The sequence below is a fragment of the Portunus trituberculatus genome, unplaced genomic scaffold, assembly GCF_017591435.1.
Source record: "Portunus trituberculatus isolate SZX2019 unplaced genomic scaffold, ASM1759143v1 PGA_scaffold_351__1_contigs__length_25532, whole genome shotgun sequence".
Taxonomy (NCBI): Eukaryota; Metazoa; Arthropoda; class Malacostraca; order Decapoda; family Portunidae; genus Portunus; species Portunus trituberculatus.
In genome coordinates this window covers 1,443-22,027 of record NW_025541519.1, presented here as the reverse complement: position 1 = coordinate 22,027, position 20,585 = coordinate 1,443, and the positions used below count along the sequence as shown (strand labels likewise).

Genomic DNA, 20,585 nt, shown 5'->3' with positions numbered 1-20,585 from the left:
ATATATATATATATATATATATATATATATATATATATATATATATATATATATATATATATATATATATATATATATATATATATATATATATATATATATATATATATATATATATATATATATATATATATATATATATATATATATATATATATATATATATATATATATATATATATATATATATATATATATATATATATATATATATATATATATATATATATATATATATATATATATATATATATATATATATATATATATATATATATATATATATATATATATATATATATATATATATATATATACAGGGTGGGGCGCGGATACTTCCCGATTTGAGAATGAAATAAAAACCTGTTCACACTTCACAATTCTTTATTCTTTTATGCCTTTCACACAACATGGGAGACTTACTTCTACACTGTTTTAAAGACAATATCTCTTAAATGTCCACCTCCATTGTCAATACACTGATTCAGACGATTTCGGAAGCTTTGGTCTACTCTCTCCAGCATGTTGAGTGGTATATTGGCTATTTCAGTTCGGATGGCGTTCTGTAGGTCTTCCAGGGTCTGTGGACGGTCGTTATACACCAGGGATTTGAGATATCCCCACAGGAAATAATCACAGGGGGCTAAATCAGGTGAGCGCGCAGGCCAGTTTAAGTGTCAAGAGTAGGGATCATTGGCCCTTACTTTTTCCAAGAAAACGGTGGTGCCGTAACAGTGACTTCAGAACGCTATGTGACAATGCTCAGGAGTTTTTCTATGCCTGCTCTCATTAATATGGACCTGGATAATGGAAACGTGTGGTTCCAGCAAGATGGGGCCACAGCCCACATTGCACGCATTTCAATGGGATTCCTGAGAGAAGCTTTTCCCGACCGACTGATTTCCTGAGAGGAGACTTAAAATTTTAGATGATTCTTCCATACTCCAGTGTCCAGCCACTTCTACTTCACCACCTACAAGCATACCATGTTATTCTTCTCTCTCTCTCTCTCTCTCTCTCTCTCTCTCTCTCTCTCTCTCTCTCTCTCTCTCTCTCTAAATAACACATTTCCCTTGCCAAAAATCATGTGGTATTTTACCCCCAATGTTCCATCAAAGGAATTGCTGAGAGGGGAGGGGTTGAACCCCCACCCCCTAGATTCACCCCTGCTATCACTTCAAAAGTTGTTTTAATCAGTCTGATTTACATGATTTGGATAATAAGTTTTGGTTGGGTATATTACTTATAACCAAATACATACGATGTGACAGAAATATATATATATATATATATATATATATATATATATATATATATATATATATATATATATATATATATATATATATATATATATATATATATATATATATATATATATATATATATATATATATATATATATATATATATATATATATATATATATATATATATATATATATATATATATATATATATATATATATATATATATATATATATATATATATATATATATATATATATATATATATATATATATATATATATATATATATATATATATATATATATATATATATATATATATATATATATATATATATATATATATATATATATATATATATATATATATATATATATATATATATATATATATATATATATATATATATATATATATATATATATATATATATATATATATATATATATATATATATATATATATATATATATATATATATATATATATATATATATATATAAGAAAACAACCACTTGGAGTGGAACTCTTATACTATGACTAATAAACTTAATGAGTACATTTGAGATATAAGGTAAAATTGTTTGAAACGTACCTTTCAAGGCATGGCACACGAGAGAAGGAAATTTTCTGATGTCTTATTTGTGATGACGGTACCTGCTCTTGATTTAACAATTCTCCATGCTCGAAACCTAAAATTGGTTTCAGGCATTTTAGTCTACCATACTTACAAATGTGATAAATAAAATTACACGTGAAAGTATAGCTACATATACGTATTACATAGGCAGAAAGAATGCAGATTGGTTTGCTACAGCTCGGGTGCTGAAGTAGGTATTATTGTGCACAAAAAATTCAAACTAAATGACTGAGGTGATGCTGATATGCTCACGTAATGTTGTTAAGTGTCATTCATGACCACCAAACCCCACACAAAACCCTATTGCATTGAGACTTCTTGTGGAGTGGAACTCTTAATACTGTGACTATGAACATAATGAGTGGGCTACATATAAGATATAAAGTAAGAGTGTTTGAAACATACCTTCAAAGTATGACACACGAGAGAAGGAAATCTTTTGATATCTGCGTGTTAACAGTCGTGCTTGTGATGACGGTACCTGTTTCGTACGCGTGAGAAACGACGCGATCTATAGAAAACTAGCAAGAGTGACTATTGTATTACCTGTCACGTATCCACAGAATTCCTCTCCAGTAGTCTACCACAGGAGATACGTCTACCCCAAAGTTGAGAACCCTTCATTTAGTTATAGATATACATTCCATAATCAAGAGAGAGAGAGAGAGAGAGAGAGAGAGAGAGAGAGAGAGAGAGAGAGAGTGATTGTTAATAAAATATTATCATTAAGTTAACCATAAATTTCGTTTTCTCTACACACGCATCACTTAAGCCCCGCCCCCACACTCCAAATCGTTTGGGAAAAAATTTCGCTCCCGGGCGCAGACTAATCACGGGCACACGGGGCGGTGGGCAAGGGGCGGGAGGAGGGGGTACGAGAGGACAGGGTGTGTGGAGGCGGGTGTGGGTGGGCAGGGACATCAAGGGTGACGTCACGCAGAGTATTCGTGACAAGGTTAGCGGTGAGGAAAACCAGAACCAGAGAGAGAGAGAGAGAGAGTCAGTATTATTTGCTATTTATTTACTTTTTTCTCTTACTTATTTTTATTTTCACTTTTTTATGTCTATTACTCTTGTTGTTAGTTCTTACCTCTTCTCTCTCTCTCTCTCTCTCTCTCTCTCTCTCTCTCTCTCTCTCTCTCTCTCTCTCTCTCTCTCTCTCTCTCAATCCTACAGTACTCGTTAAAATATCCTCCTTGAGTCTTATTTGCTATCTACTTATTTTCTTCTATTATTTACATTATTTTGAGGCTTTCTTTTCTTCTTCTCTACCTTTTGGTCTCTTTTTTATTATGCGTCTTCTCTTTTACTGTTTTAGAATCTTGTGTTAGTTCTCACTTGCTATTTATCTATTGTTACTATTATTTATGTTATTTTCACTTGACATGCCCACTTCTTTGTCTTTGTCTTTTTGTTTCCTCTTACTTCTTCTTCTCGTACTTACGGATATTCTCTTTCGTTATTGGCGTCTTCTCTTCCTTCTTATTTGTTATTCATTCATTTTTGCTACCTATTATTTTTTTTCAGGCATCTACTTTGTTTTCAGTTTTGTTGCCCTAATCAATATTCTTTTTTTTTTTTTTTTTTTTTTACACTTCAGTACAGGACATGTTTCCATATTCATTCTGCTTACTATTTGGTGATTTTATACAGCTTCAGGAACTTCCGTGGGGATTAAAATAGTGAAGACTCTGGCCATTAATGTTGTGAGCTCCATAAATCTTTCCTAATGTCAATAAAATCGTCTAATCACACCCAAAACTCAAAATAAAAATGCGTCCCAGTACTAAAGGAGTTAATAATGTTTCTATCTTTATTGTTCTTTTTCTTACCCTTAGTCATAATTCTTCTATGCTATTTTCATTTTCACTTTTTTTATTCATATTTTTACTTTCGTTGTCTTTTTTCTCACCTTTAGCTATAATTCCTTTGTTTACGTTATTTTCATTTTGGTTTTTTTCTTACCCTTAGACATAATTCCTCTATGCTATTTTCACTTTTACTTTCTTATTCAGAGTTTTACTTCTCTTGTTACTCTTTCTTACCATAAGTCATAATTCCTTTGTTTATGTTATTTTTATGTATGTATGTGTGTATGTGTCCTTTTCTCATTGGCTCACTGGCTCGCCACTGTTCTTTATTGTTCACCTGTTATTGGTTCGATTTTCCAGTGATAGGTGTGTGTGTGTGTGTGTGTGTGTGTGTGTGTGTGTGTGTGTGTGTGTGTGTGTGTGTGTGTGTTGTGTGTGTGTGTGTGTGTGTGTGTGTGTTTTAATATGGATCATAACCCAATTGTTCAAAATTATAGTGCAATATTCATTTTGTGGTCTACATTTTCTATCTGTTTGAGTTTTAATATGGACCATAACCCAAACGAGCTCAGATCTCAATTATAGTGAGAATTTCTGCATTTTGTGGTCTGTCAAATATTTATCCTGTACCTACTGTGTGTGTGTGTGTGTGTGTGTGTGGTCCTCTGTGTGTGTGTGTGTGTGTGTGTGTGTGTGTGTGTGTGTGTGTGTGTGTGTGTGTAATAAGTGGGCCACGAGGACAGGTGAGGTGAAGACAGGTGTGGATAAGACAAGTAAGGTGTGGACAAGTATAGACAGATATAAACAGGACAGGTGTGTACAAGTGAGGTAAGGTGAAGACAGGTGTGGACAGGTGAGGACAGGTGTGGACGGGTATGGACAGGTGAGGGCAGGTATGGACAGGTGTGACCCCATATCGCATTACCTGTTGGGGAAAGGAAGCCGTGGAGGTTATATATTGATTGGTCATGGGCTTGTTCGGGTCTTCATTGTTTGGTGTTGTGGTAAAAATGATCGTAATAATGAGTAATGGTAGTAATTGATGGAAAAATATTTGGTGCATTTATTTTCCTTGTTTTCTGTTTTCTTTTTGTGTGTGTATAATCATCGTAATGTTTTTTTCTTTAGTAATTCTCTCTCTCTCTCTCTCTCTCTCTCTCTCTCTCTCTCTCTCTCTCTCTCTCTCTCTCTCTCTCTCTCTCTCTCTCTCTCTCTCTCTCTCTCTCTCTCTCTCTCTCTCTCTCTCTCTCTCTCTCTCTCTCTCTCTCTCTCTCTCTCTCTCTCTCTCTCTCTCTCTCTCTAACACGCACACACGCTCCCACCAGTGTTGTTTTGGTTGAAATCAAAATATTCAAATAATTGATTCAAATCAAAAAAGTCATGATTTATATGAATCAAATTTAATATCCTGTATTAGAAAATATGATCTACTTGTACAGGACAATATGAAGTGTGCTTTTCCTGTCCAGCGCCTGTACTGGTCCTGTAGCAAGTCCCTGCAAGAACCTGCCAACTATTGCCTTCTCTTACAAGACAAATATTCAAAAGCATAATAAAGGAAAGTAAACTTTTTATATTGATAATAACAGCAGATGCAAATATGGAATTCAATGGGTGTACTTATTCTTCTTAAAAGAAAAAGAAAATGATTAAATGTAGTTTCTCGTTAATATAAATGCAAATCTGTCAAGCTGCAAACAGATAGGTTGACAACATGGAGCCTGCTCACTGCTGCCTGCGTAGAATAACCTCTCCCATACAATATCAAGGATTCCTGGCCTGTGTGGCCTCTTCACAGTTCACATTCAAATTATATTACTTTGTTTAGAGTAGAACATGTTGCTCATTAAGTCAAAACCAACTAACACGCGGGTAATAACAGAACGTTAACACTCACCACCATACCAACATGTTCAATGACACAAGTTCCCTTTCTACCAAGGCCTGGCTTTTCCTCCTGTGTGAAAGTCGCCGGTCCATCCACAACCACGTGTGAAATGCAACGTTTCTTTCATGTCTTTGTCACATCTGTTTCACTTGCGAGTGTGTCAACAGCACTCTACAGAAAATACCAAATACAACTTTTATGCATCTACTAAAAAGAAATGATGCACTCGATATTATATTACTATTTCATCATTTCCGTTCATTCATTTAACAGTACAGCGGGTAAGATTGGTTATCTAGCAATGGTTGTAATGTGGACGAAACTTATTATGAAGTATTCTTAGTCACCGTTGCTCGTGTAGAGCTCTATAATATATATCATCAAAGTTTGACACTCGGGAGATACAGATATGCTCGGGAGACGATCGGGGCGTTGCTTTCCTCACTTTGGCTGCTGTTATAGCTGGACTGCCACAAGGACACGGTGAAGGCGCACTGAAGCACAGAGTGCGAGGAGTAACGGGGGAGGGGGCGCCTTTAGGAGGAGCATTTTTGTGAGGGAGGTGTCTTGGGGGAAGGAGATGAGACAGCCGTGGTGGGGAAGAGGGGAGGGGATGTAGATCCTCCATGGGTGGAGAGAACAGAGCGTGTAGGCAGGCAGGGGGAGGAGAGTGCTGTGTTTTAGCGTGATAACCGACAAGCACTAATAATAATCAGATCTTTGTTGACTTGTTGAATTCTAAACATTTTGAGATATTTATTATTTCTTTTCATCATTTTGTGAAGTTTTACTATTGAAAGCAATAAAATGGTATCATAAAGTAGAGTGTACAACTGACAAAGGTGGTGGTTGTGGTGGTGGTGGTAGTGATGGAAGCAGTGAGAGAGGATAAACTAAATATTTCACACCTCTGGGACTTGAGCGCTCCACCTCCTCACCTAAGGGAAAAATGCGTGAGGTCGTCACCTCATTGGACTACATTCACACTACCTATCACTATATATATATATATATATATATATATATATATATATATATATATATATATATATATATATATATATATATATATATATATATATATATATATATATATATATATATATATATATATATATATATATATATATATATATATATATATATATATATATATATATATATATATATATATATATATATATATATATATATATATCCTATAGTACATTAGTAAGGATATTGAGAGAGAAATCAGAGAGATCAGTAGAGAACCACAGAGATTATAGAGAGAGAGAGAGAGAGAGAGAGAGAGAGAGAGAGAGAGAGAGAGAGAGAGAGAGAGAGAGAGAGAGAGAGAGACTTGAGTTTCCGAGGCTGCAGGGCAGGGGAGTGGCAGCGGGGTAAGGTATGGAAGGAATCCTGTAACAGTAAGTGGAATTAGAAGTTGTAATGTAGTCTTGAAAGCAAGTAATTCAGTAATTAATATTAGTGATGGAGGAATAATGATAGGATGTTTACATTTAGTATTTTGATATTTAGTTAAGTAATAGTTATGGAAACCTTAAATGAATTGAAATTGATGTTTCAAATTACGGAGGTCAGAAAAGAATTAATACGTACATTCTTTATAAGAACTTTTGCTGATGTAAATCACAATAAATGTTTGATAAAGAGGCTTGAGTAACAAACAGAGGTACAAAGAAGATTAAAAGCCTTGAAAACGTGGTAGTGGTGCAGAGCGATGCCGTGAAATGCATGAAATACAAATGAGGAAGGATACAAGCAGAGATGGAGCTTGACTGTTTGACTTGACTTTTATCTATAACATTTTCAAGATTGTGTACGTGTTGTAGTGCTTGTAGTGCAGGATCGTAGGAGTTCACGATAGCTGTAACTTGAGTGTTTTGTTAATGAGACACGAAAGAAATGGACACAAAGGACACGGAGAGAGCCAGCAGCAGGCTTGCAATATCCTCTTCATCGCTCTTCCTGGGACCCTTTCAACACAGCAGTAACTGCCTACACTGCCTACTCCTCTATCAGAATGAGTAGATTTTCTACATCGAGTATATGCTAATGGTTTAAAACTGGTTCCAAAAATGAAGAAGGTAATGAATTGTTGAATGTACCATTATCAGGAACTACACAATTGCCTCATGCAACAATGCAGCAGTTACAAGCAGCGTTACTCTGAATAAAAGTTTGCCGCATATCAGCAATATCTTCAATTTTATCTTAGCATCTTTTGATGAGTCCCATCTAATAGTACGGATGAGGAGAGAAATTCAGTAATTAGTAGGTATTTACAACACTTAGCAGTACACAGAGAGACGAGGCTGCTCACGACCATGGTGATAATGATGCCGCTGACACCAAACAAACAATAAGAGATGCCGTACACTGATTTCTCTTCCACTCTGCCAAAACACAATACTTGCCACCATTATCTTCTTAAAGTCTTCACACACAACAGTACATAATAAATACTTACAATATGTTTCGGAATCAATCATAACAATAGTTACAGAATGAACAAATGTTAAATGCAGCTCTCGATACCGTAAGCCGTAAGGTGACAAAGTTGAACCGTCACGATCGATTCGGTATATCAATAGAGATCACCTTGACTCTGTGCTCAGCGTGTTGGTTGTATGCATACTCAATTCCAACATGTCTCCACTCAACACAACCTTCGTGATTCAATAGAGATCACCTTGACTCTGTGCTCAGCGTGTTGGTTGTATGCATACTCAATTCCAACATGTCTCCACTCAACACAACCTTCGTGATTCAATAGAGGTTTGAAAATGTGGTGTCCAGATATAGAGATGCTGGAGTTGGTGAGGGAAAAAGAGCACATCTGGGACCCTGAAAAGTGAATTATACGTCAAAAAAAGCTCACGCAAATCGACGTTCAATGAGATAACTGCCACTCTCCAGGAACTGTTTCCCTCTATGCAGAGTGTTGTTGGAGGTGAGGATTGAATACTTGTGATGATTTCATTTGATCGCAATCGTCATCGCCGGAGGAAGACATCTTGTTCAATAGCTGTTTGTTTACATTCAGTTCCCGCCAACCAGCCAATACTTCTCAGTCGTTATGTTCCAACTAAAAGGGCTCAGTCGATAGATTTAGCGACTTACAATTTTAGTCGCATATTGACCCGCCTTTATACTTCATTCAAGAGCGAGGTATCCTGACGTTTGTCCCTATCCTTTGGTTAATTATATTGCTTCTATAAGGAGACGGGCAACTGAGTGGGGCTTTTTTCTCTAGATTTTTGCTGCCCTTAACCAGTCCTCCTCTCTTATGTATATATATATATATATATATATATATATATATATATATATATATATATATATATATATATATATATATATATATATATATATATATATATATATATAGTGGAAGCTTCACATCTCATCTTGAGCTATTACAGCTTCTATGAAGTTCCATACACGGAGAATGCTTCACATGTAAAGGGCATTTCATTCTCACCGCTCTCTAGACATAAAGAATCAAAAGCATTTTGTCTTACAGTCTTATTACCTCTTCTCCTCTGACTGTCTTCGTCCTCCTTCTAAACGTCTCAGAGTTGCATCTTTTGTTACATTCTGCTGTTATTTTCACGAGCACGGGACCGCCTGATTGAGAATTGACCACGCTAACTATTGCGCCAAGGTGCGTGTGTGTGTGTGTGTGTGTGTGTGTGTGTGTGTGTGTGTGTGTGTGTGTGTGAGCACATGCATTGTATATATTTACGGTCGCCTGGTGGTCACCTAGCCTTCCCTATTACGGTAAGAGCTCAGAACTTATAGACCGATCTTCGGTCTATAAGCTCTGAGACCACACCACACTCCCGCACACCGGGAAGTGAGGCCATAATCCATCGAGTTACATCCCGTACCTATACTTGCTACTAGGTGAACAGAGGCTATACATTAAGAGGCTCGCCCATTTGCTCCACTGCGCCCGGAGCTTGTACCCGCGCCTTCTCATTTGTAAGCAGGGTGTGCTAACCGCTACACTACGTGTGTGTGTGTGTGTGTGTGTGTGTGTGTGTGTGTGTGTGTGTGTGTGTGTGTGTCACTGTTTGATCTGCTGCAGTCTGACGAGACAGCCAGACGTTACCCTACGGAACGAGCTCAGAGCTCATTATTTCCGATCTTCGGATAGGCCTGAGACCAGGCACACACCACACACCGGGACAACAAGGCTACAACTCCTCGATTTACATCCCGTACCTACTCACTGCTAGGTGAACAGGGCCTACACGTCAAAGGAGACACACCCAAATATCTCCACACGGCCGGGGAATCGAACCCCGGTCCTCTGGCTTGTGAAGCCAGCGCTCTAACCACTGAGCTACCGGGCGTGTGTGTGTGTGTGTGTGTGTGTGTGTGTGTGTGTGTGTGTGTAATTCACCTCGGTCGCCTCTTCGCCTCTTGGTCATCCAGCCAGTCTTCCCCATCACGCAGCGAGCTCAGAGCTCATACACCGATCTTCGGGTAGAACTGAGACCACATCACACACAACACACACCGGGAAAGCGAGGCCACAACCCCTCGAGTTACATCCCGTACCTTTTTACTGCTAGGTGAACACACCGGGAAAGCGAGGCCACAACCCCTCGAGTTACATCCCGTACCTATTTACTGCTAGGTGAACACACCCCACACATTAACACACAACACACTCCACACACCGGGAAAGCGAGGCCACACACCTCGAGTTACATCCCGCGCTAGGTGAACACACAACCACAACACACTCCACACACCGGGAGTTAGTTATCCCGTACCTATTTACTGCTAGGTGAACACACCCCACACTTTAAGAGGCTTGCTCATTTGCCTCGCCGCTTCCCGGGACTCGAACCCGGCCCTCTCGATTGTGAGTCGAACCTGCTAACCACTACACTACACGGTGTGTGTGTGTGTGTGTGTGTGTGTGTGTGTGTGTGTGTGTGTGTGTGTGTGTGTGTGTGTGTGCGTGTGAATTAATGTTTTTATATAATCTCCTTCTTTGATGTCTTTTTCTTATCACTTTTATTTTTCTTATTCTTTCCTTATTTATCATTTATTATTTTTGAGGAGTATTGAATGCCTTTTGTACCTGCTCCATTTTATGTCCGTTTTTTAATTATTGTTTTATTGTTTTATTCTTTTCTTATTTTATTTTGTGTTTCTCTCCATTTTTTACATCATTTCTTGTATTTTCTTCAATTTTCCAGTAGTTGGCGCGGGATTCAATGCTTTTCATATCATCATCCATTTTATATCTGTTTTTTTCTTACTCATTTTATTCTTTTATTGTTTCCTTACTTCATTTTGTCTTTATTTCCAGTTTTTTATCATTTTTTTTTTCGCGCGGAAATTAATGCTTTTCATGTCTGTATTTTTTTATCGTTTATTATCTCATACTATTTTTATTCTTTTTATCATTTTCTTATTTTATTTGATCTTTCTTTTAAATTTTAATCATACATGAATGAGTATGAATAAGTGAGCTTTGTGTACAATAAGACTATTTTATTGACATTAGCAAGGGTCTGATGAGGGCAGAAGATTAATGGCCACAGTCTTCACTATTTTAATCCCCCACATGAGTTTGTGAAGCTGTACAAAATCACCAAATAGTCACCACAAGGAATAGGGAAACGCGTCATGCTACTGAAGGGATTAATGTCCACAGTCTTCACTATTTTAATCCCCCACATGAGTTTGTGAAGCTGTACAAAATCACCAAATAGTCACCACAAGGAATAGGGAGACTCATGGCATTTTTTAGACATTTTGGCATAAATTTAGGGCATTAAAAGACAGTTTGGCACGTTTTTAGGGCATTTTAAGACAGTTTGATATATTATTAAGGCATTTTAAGACAGCTTGGCACTCTTTTAGCGCATTGAAAGACAGTTTGACACGTTTTTAGGACATTTTAAGGAAGTTTGGCATATATTTAGGGCATTGTAAGACAGTTAGGCACGTTTTTTAAGGCTTTTTTTTTTTTTTTATACCATGTGGGCTTTTCACGGGAATTTATGGGCTAAAGGGGATACTTTTTAGGGTACCTCCTATCTTAAAGCCCACCCGCTAGGAAACCGTTGCCCCGAGTGAGGAAGCCCAACCTACACTCAGACCGTGGACAGGATTCGAACCCGTGCGCTTGGAGACCTCTAGGATCCCAAAGCACGCATGGTTCCACTGTACCATTTCAAGACAGTTTGATATATTTTTTGGGCATTTTCAGACAGGATGGCTACGATAAGACCATTTTATTGACAATATGAAGGGCAGAAGAATAATGGCCACAGTCTTCACTATTTTAATCCCCCACATGAGTTTGTGAAGCTGTAGAAAATCACCAAATGGTCACCAGAATGAACAGGGAAACGCGTCATGCTACTGAAGGGGTTCATGGCCACAGTCTTTACTATTTTAATCCCCCACATGAGTTTGTGAAGCTGTAGAATATTAGTGGTGAATAATTGGGGAGCTTTTAAGATTAGACAGATTTATAGATGGAGTGATGGGTGGGTATGTCTGTACAGGGACTGCCACGTGTGGGCCTGATGGCTTCCTGCACTAACACTTATTTTCTGATGCTCTTATGTTGATAGGGTGTGGTGTGGATTTCAGGATGTGGTTTTGAAAGATGTAACTGATAACAAGACAAGAACAACCACTAATACTAATAGTGAAATAACTTTAGCGTCTCCTTCCGAGGGTTTGGTCAAATTAAGATTCTTTCAGCTCATTCACTGCGTTGTTAATTCCTTTATTGTTTAGATAACTACTTGAAGGAAAAACCCTCATAGTCATCACTACTGTCTGAACATTTGTATGGGTGAAGGTTGATTCCATAATACCAATCTCATTCTGTTTCTTTGTCTTTAAAATCGCTTAAGTCAAATCATGGAAGCTGCCAGAAGCCATCAGGCCTACACGTTTCAGTCAGGCAGTCAGTTCTTGTACGAAACACTTGAACTAATTCTCTCTTATTATCCTCATCCATCAATGTATCTATAAAATCCATTTAAAACACCACTTCTTCCGTGTAGCAGAGTGAGCTTGCCGCTTGGTGCGCCAGACATGATCTTTGAACGCTGCTCTTCAAGGCTCCGTAAAGACTCGCCGCCATCAACCTCACCACTGAGACTATTCCATTCATCTCACAATTCCCTCTTCTCTCTTTTTCTTTCACATCAAGGTTGACTTTGTTATTTATTGCTCCTATTTTGATTACTGACCGACTTTGTGTGTGTGTGTGTGTGTGTGTGTGTGTGTGTGTGTGTGTGTGTGTGTGTGTGTGTGTGTGTGTGTGTGTGTGTGTGTGTGTGTGTGTGTGTGTGTGTGTGTGTGTGTGTGTGTGTGTGTGTGTGTGTGTGTGTGCTTCATGTGTGTGTGTGTGTGTGTGTGTGTGTGTGTGTGTGTGTGTGTGTGTGTGTGTGTGTGTGTGTGTGTGTGTGTGTGTGTGCAAGTCCCTGCTTCATGTGTGTGTGTGTGTGTGTGTGTGTGTGTGTGTGTGTGTGTGTGTGTGTGTGTGTGTGTGTGTGTGTGTGTGTGTGTGTGTGTGTGTGTGTGTGTGTGTGTGTGTGTGGCTCCCTGCTTCATGTTTGTTATTCATTATTGGTCTGATTAAGAATAGCTGTGATGTGGAAGTATGGCTTGCACTTGTATGGCTGCACATCTTAGTTTTGATGGATGATACAGTCCTGTTGTCAACATCAAGACAAGGATGCAGAGAAAGTTAATGCTTCTAAATGATTATGGATTTTTCCTTTCTTGTGTTCCTTTCTTTTTTTTTTTTTTTTTTTTGAGTTTGCAATGAGCTGGTAAACTCATACAACTTAATGAAAAGATATAGTAATATATAGATAGTCGTGTAATAAGCGCATACACATCTCCGCAGTGGAAAAAAATATCATGAAAACAAAGAAACTAAGACGATGAAGGAAAAACAAAGATACACAAGAGAGAGAGAGAGAGAGAGAGAGAGAGAGAGAGAGAGAGAGAGAGAGAAGGAAAACAGTGCAGCTCTTGGCCAGCCAAAGCCATTTCGCTCCATATTCCTGGCGTTACGTGACCATAAACACACACACACACACACACACACACACACACACACACACACACACACACACACACACACACACACACACACACACACACACACACACACACACACACACACACACACACACACACACACACAAAGGTGGTAAATGGAACTTGTGGTCATGAAATATATCGCAATTTCGGGTTACCACAGTAAACACACACACAAAAAAAAAAAAAAATGACAAGCGAACGACTGAGTGGAGTATGGGAAGGACAATGAACTCCAACGTTTGACTGTTAATGAGAATGTGACTCTTGTTTTCCAAGGTGATCTTAATGAGCGAGAATAAAACTGAAGGCATGGAAAATTTAGGACTCTTCCATAACACCTTGCTTTCAGTGTTACCTGTCGAAAAGTTACTCTTAACTTTCACTACAATGTTTCATTAGGGGAGAGAAAAGTAAAGGCATTGAAAAACTTGCACTACCTCTTTACTGCCAATGTTCCCTTTCGAAATTTACCTCTTAACTTCAACCAAATTGTTTGATTAAGATTGGCATTAAAGCGACAAACAGAGAAAAAATCTTGAATCACCCCATAACCCCTTATTCTTGAGAGTGATGTCTTTAGAAATATGACGCAAACTTACAACACTACCCTTTATATATACCGAGAAGCGAAAACATCGAGACAGAGACCAACTGAAATGTCTAACGATTAATTGATTGACGTCATGGCACTGGAGCAGATGGTGTCATACAGCGCCCTGGAAAAGATTAAAAGACGAAATGAACGGAAAAAATAACAGAGGATGAAGAGTATGCCCCAAAAAACCTCTGTCATTATTTGCCACTGTATGCACATAAGCATATTATGTCTGCACTATAATTCCTTTACTGCCCAAAAAGCTTGTAGCTTCAAATGGGCTCCTTGTACTTATATATTCTCACTTATAAATAATTGTATTTATTCAAGGGATAATAAAATGTCTAAATGTTTAGATGTTTAAATGTATAATAAGTTCCTTAAGGAGTTTTCGTAGTCTTGACAGGCGGCCTTTAGTACGTCATTTTGTTTCTTTATTTCTTTCATCTCTTGTTTTAATCCCTGATTGATTGCACTGACCTTCTCACATTCTACCAATCTCAACTTCAGCTCTGTGTTTTCCGTTGTCAGTCGGTCCTGTTTGTCCATTACACTCGACATCACGTCCATCCTTCATATACCTTAATTCCCTTTCCACGTTGATTGACCTTCTCATATTACCTCATTCGTCCCTGAATCCAGAAAAATCCTTGTCCATAATATCATCTGTTAGTTTCCTTAGTGCAACAGGAGTTTCAATGTACCGTTGATTTTCACACGATGGCGTATGTTTTGACATCGTCATACGCCTGGCAGCACTACTCTGTTCCATCTCTCTCTCGTTCTTCTTTCCGTATATACGATCCAACAACGCTTATTTAATTTGGAGACAGTTTTTCCTTAATTTTTTTTCCCGGGGTTTGTGTTTGTGTGTTTGGTTGTAAAGTGTGTGTGTGTGTGTGTGTGTGTGTGTGTGTGTGTGTGTGTGTGTGTGTGTTCACTGTTTGATCTGCTGCAGTCGCTGACGAGACAGCCAGACGTTACCGTACGGAACGAGCTCAGAGCTCATTATTTCCGATCTTCGGATAGGCCTGAGACCAGGCACACACAACACACTGGGACAACAAGGTCACAACTCTTCGATTTATATCCCGTACCTACTCACTGCTAGGTGAACAGGGGCTACACGTGAAAGGAGACACACCCAAATATCTCCACCCAGCCGGGGAATCGAACCCCGGTCCTCTGGCTTGTGAAGCCAGCGCTCTAACCACTGAGCTACCAGGCGTGTGTGTGTGTGTGTGTGTGTGTGTGTGTGTGTGTGTGTGTGTGTATCCCCAACATTAAACACCCCATATAACCATACACACATTCCACACATTCCACATTTCTATGATCAATAAAATAGAAAAATTCATCTATTTATATTCTCTTACAATATCAAAACAAAACAGATTCCTTCTCTCTCTCTCTCTCTCTCTCTCTCTCTCTCTCTCTCTCTCTCTCTCTCTCTCTCTCTCTCTCTCTCTCTCTCTCTCTCTCTCTCTCTCTCTCTCTCTCTCTCTCTAACCTAACCTAATCTAACCTCTCCACACACACAGGGCTGCATGCGAGTCCTGCAGTACTCAGTGAAAAGGACGAGGAGCAGGATAGAGATGAGTAGCCTTGGCCTGCACCACTTCTCCATCAGCGCCCTCTTCAAGCAGCCCAAGACTTACGCTAACATAGTCCGCAGGGTGAAGAGAGACAGGCTGAGGGAGGAGAGAGAGGTAAAGGGGAGGCAAAGGAGGGTGGGTGATTGGAGAGGAAGAGGGAAGGAAAGTAAAGGAAGGGAGAGAGATGGAGATAGGGTGAAGGAAAGGAGGAGGTTGAGTGATTGGAGAGAGGAAGGAGAAAGAGAAAGATTAAAGGATTAAATAATCCTCAAATTAAGTCATCACAAGGGAGCCCCCCCTCCAATGAAGTAATTTGTCCTGCTGCTAGGCAACAAAGGCCATATAGCTGCTAGATGTCATTAGTGGGGTTCGAATCGATGCCCCGCAATCTACCACCATCGTGGCAGAATGCGACGCCTTAATCCACGTGACCACTAAGGACAAAGAAAGAGAGAGAGAGAGAGAGAGAGAGAGAGAGAGAGAGAGAGAGAGAGAGAGAGAGAGAGAGGAGAGAAGGAGAGAAAGAGAGAGAGAGAGAGAGAGAGAGGCTGGAGGAAAGAAGGAGGGTGATTGGGAAAGGAAAGAGAGAGAGAGAAGGTGAAGGAGAGAAAGAAGAAGAGGATGGAAGGAAAGGAGAAAGAGAGAGAGAGAGACGGTGAAGGAAAGGAGAAGAATGGGTGACTGGGAAAGGAAAGAGGAAGGAGAGGGTGGAGGAAAAGAGACAGAATGAGAAAAGGGTGAAGGAAAGGAGGACAGTTTGTGATGAGAGAGGAGAGAAAGAGAAGGTGAAGGAGAGAAACAAGAACAGAGGATGGAAGGAAAACAGAAAGAGAGAAGAAAGAGAGGGTGTAGGAAAAAGAAGAAAGGGTGACTGGGAAAGAAGAGGAAGAAGAGGAGAAAGGGTGAAGGAAAGGAGGAGGGTTTGTATTTTGGAAAGGAGAGGAAGGAAGGAAGGTAGGAAGATAGGAAGGAAAAAAGGAAGGAATGTGTGTGACTGTGGGAGGAAAAAAGGAAGGAGAGAAGGTGGAGGTAAGGAAGGAGGAAGGTGGGTGACTGAAGAAGGAAAGAGAAAGGAGAGAGAAGAGAGAGGATGGAGGAAAGGAGAAGAAGAAAAGGTGAAGGAAAGAAGAAGGAGAGAGAGAGGAGGAAAGTGCCCTATGGCACTGCGACCCTAGTGCCACAGTGCCGCGACCTGGCCTGGCACACGGTATCTTTTTACGATTTTATTCTTTCCGGCAATATTCTTACATTATAGGGCAGTGTGTGTGTGTGTGTGTGTGTGTGTGTGTGTGTGTGTGTGTGTGTGTGTGTGTGTGTGTGTGTGTGTGTGTGTGTGTGTGTGTGTGTGTGGTGGTTTCAGGTCTCTCTCTCTCTCTCTCTCTCTCTCTCTCTCTCTCTCTCTCTCTCTCTCTCTCTCTCTCTCTCTCTCTCTCTCTCTCTCTCTCTCTCTCTCTCTCTCTCTCTCTCTCTCTCTTTTTCTCTCTTTTATTTAAACAAAACTTAATACATAGGAACATGTACCCAAAGGCGCACTGTCGTGTGCTACCTATTCTAAGGGTACTACAATCTATTTCTCTACAATATTTACAAGACTTAAAAATAGATAATATACAAGATGGTCAGCATGTAAATGGAGCACTATTCGTTTCACTTCACTAGCACTATTCACGCACTGCACTACACTGAGTGTCACGTCACAAAGAGTGTCAGAGGAGTTGGCAGTGTCTGTCTCCACTTATGTGCCATCAGTTTGACACTGTGAGTGTTCATCTCCTGGACGTGAGGCACCGCGGCCGTGAACAAGTTCCACATCCTGGAGACGCGTCCTGCGAAGGTGCGTTGATGCTGACACCCGTGGGATCGCGGCACCTCTACGGCGTCACCACCATTGAGCACCGTTCTCGTGCTCCGTGCGGTGACTCTTAGAGGATGACGCAGCCCTGCCAGATGTGGCACTCTTTGCACCTGTGCCTTATGGAACACTACGATCGCCGCCACGTCTCTGCGGTGTTCCAGTGAATCAAGGGACGCTCAGGCTCTGGGTGAGGTGGTAGTGCAGCATCTACTAGCCGTATGGCGCGGCGTTGGATGCTGTCCAGTCTCCTTCTGTGTGTGGCGGCACAGGACATCCAGGAGAGAGCTGCGTATTCAAGGTGGGGCCGCACCTGTGCCTTGTACAGCAGCAGTCTCCCCTTCCTGTCGAGGAAACTGGCGATCCTTCTGAGAGCGGAGATCCTGTGAGAGGCTTTCTTGGCAATGGTTTTGACATGCCTGTCAAACCTCAGCCCTCGATCCACCTCCACTCCAAGTATCTTGACGTCATCTTGGGTGGGAGAGCAGCAGCGCCAAAGACAACTTTCCTGCCATTGCTGCCATGGCGGCTGGGGACCGAGAGACAACCATTGCTTGTGTCTTCTCCGGCGCGAATGTCACTTGCCAGCGAGCACCCCACTCCTTTATCACTCGTAGCTGCTGATTGATGGCCTCAGCAGCCCGCCCACTGTCCTGGCGTGGATAGGTATAGGAGAGGGTGCAGTCATCAGCATAGGCCATGACTCCTGGCAGTAGCTGGAGAAGATCATCCACGTAGATATTCCACAGGAGTGGGCCAAGAATTGAACCCTGTGGCACTGATGCCTCCACAGGCAGGGACTCAGATGTTTGTCCGTTGACAACCACCTTGAGGCTTCTGTCCTGCAGGTAATTTCCCAAGAGTCGTAGCAAGCCACCCTGGATGCCTTTAGCACGAAGCTTTTCTAGTAATCCGTTGTGCCATACTTTATCAAAAGCTCCTGCTATGTCCAAAGCAACCACTATAGTGTCCTTGCCGTCGTCGAGGGCGTCCTGCCAATGCCTGGTGAGAAGCATCATTAGGTCGGAGGTTGACCTTCCAGGTCTGAACCCAAACTGTTGGTCTGAGAGGAGGGCATTGTCCTTGAGATGGCTACACACCACCTCTGCCACGACCCTCTCAAACACTTTACCCACCACTGACAACAGGGATATGGGTCTGTAGTTTTTTGGGTCCGTCCTGGAGCTTTTTGTGTGCAGGAACTACTCGAGCCTCCTTCCACACTGAAGGCCAGACGTTTTCCCGTACACAAGTTGTGAAGACTTGGGTGAGAGGGGCAGCCAGTTCCTGGGAGCATCGCTTCAGCAGGTGCGGGCTGATGTCATCAGGGCCGGTGGCTTTCTGTGTGTCCAGCCCCCGCAATAATCGCTTCACCTGCTGATGCGTCACCTCCACCATGGTGACAGTCTTCTCACATTGCTGGACCAGCTGAGGCGGTGGCTGCTGTGGATTCCCGACCTTCATTTTTCCAGCAAACAAGGAAGCCAGCAACTGTGCCCTCTCTGCTGGTGGCGACAGTACCGTCCTGCTTGCTGAGGGAGGATGGATTCTTGGTGGCCAGTTCCTTGTTTGTCCTTAACAAGAGACCACCAAGTTTTGTTTCCTACGCCAGTGCCACACAGTTTCCGGCGCAGGCTTTCCTCCCACTTTTTTAAGGCCCACTTGCTGGTTACCACCATCCTCCTGCATGCAGCCCTGTGCAGGTCCTTGTTGCGCCGAGTTGGGTTCCTCTTGTAGCGGAGCCAGGCAGCATACTTTGCCTCGGCAGCAACACGGCAACGTCTCTCTCTCTCTCTCTCTTTTTTTTTTTTTATTTAAACTAGGTTACATGTGTTGTACATACCAGAGGTCTGAGACTATGGTATAGTTCAGGCCTATCTTGGCAACAAAAAGAAAATACACAATATTTACAGAAGTGAGACAAGTTGATAATTTGATAATAGTATATAATTACACACTTTCACTGCACTTATTGGTGTCACACTAGCACTTTAGCCACTCGTTCACGCCTCTTTTGTACGCCTGGAGGCATGTAGAGTGGTGTATGTTTGTGTCTTGCACCAGCCGGTTCCACATGCGGCTGTAACGAGGAGGAAGGAACGGAGGTGACTCTCGGTCCTCGCAAAGGCACAGTCACAGTGAGGTGGTGGTCTATTAGGCCGGCGGTTCGAGTGTCATGTGTGGGGATGGATGGGGTGGCAGGCGTAGTGGTGCCAGGTGTGGAGTCTGTTGCCTGAGGGCCTTGTACATGACGCACAGGCCCGCCACGTCTCGCCGCTGCTGTAGAGGTTGAAAGTTGGGCTGCTGATCCTGGTTCCTCATTTGCACCATCCTCTGCGCTCTTGCCTGGATCCTGTCAAGCCCGGCAAGATAGGAGGGTGGGCAGGAGGACCAGGTGAGGGAGCATACTCCATGACGGGCCTGACCTGGGCCCTGTAGAGGGACGCTATCCCCGGACCGTCGAGCAACTTCCCAACGCGTCGGACACAGCTCAGCCTCCACGCCGCATCCTGGCAACCCTCCTCACGTGGGTGGTGAAAGTTAGGCCTGCGTCTACTTCCACCCCAGGATGGAGATAGACTGCTGGAAAGGCAGCCTTTGCCTTCAAGAAAGAAGGCTGGGGATGGGCGTCTTCTCGCCGCCTGGAGATGTGCAGGACTTGAGTTTTCTCAGGGGCGAGGTTATTTGCCAGCGGCAGCTCAGGATGCAATAACTTGCAGGACAGCGTTGATTCTGTCCACCGTGTTCTGCCGGTGGTTCCTGTCGCTGATGAAGGTGAGGGTGCAGTCGTCTGCATAAGCTTTGGCCTCGGGGACTAGTTGCAGTATGTCATTGAAATATACACACCA

The 20,585-nt window shown here is 41.3% G+C and overlaps 1 long non-coding RNA gene across 2 annotated transcripts; it reads right to left on the bottom strand.

The window, feature by feature from the left end:
• Positions 1 to 539: 539 nt before the first annotated feature.
• On the bottom strand, positions 540 to 2,547 carry LOC123500502. 2 transcript variants are annotated; one of them, XR_006673348.1, is made up of 3 exons: positions 2,298 to 2,547; positions 1,848 to 1,944; positions 540 to 581 (listed from the first exon to the last, which is right to left on the bottom strand). It is a non-coding gene; the product is annotated as an uncharacterized LOC123500502 (long non-coding RNA). The 2 variants fall into 2 exon arrangements; XR_006673347.1 differs by lacking the exon at positions 540 to 581 and adding an exon at positions 934 to 973.
• Between the last annotated feature and the right edge of the window lie 18,038 nt (positions 2,548 to 20,585).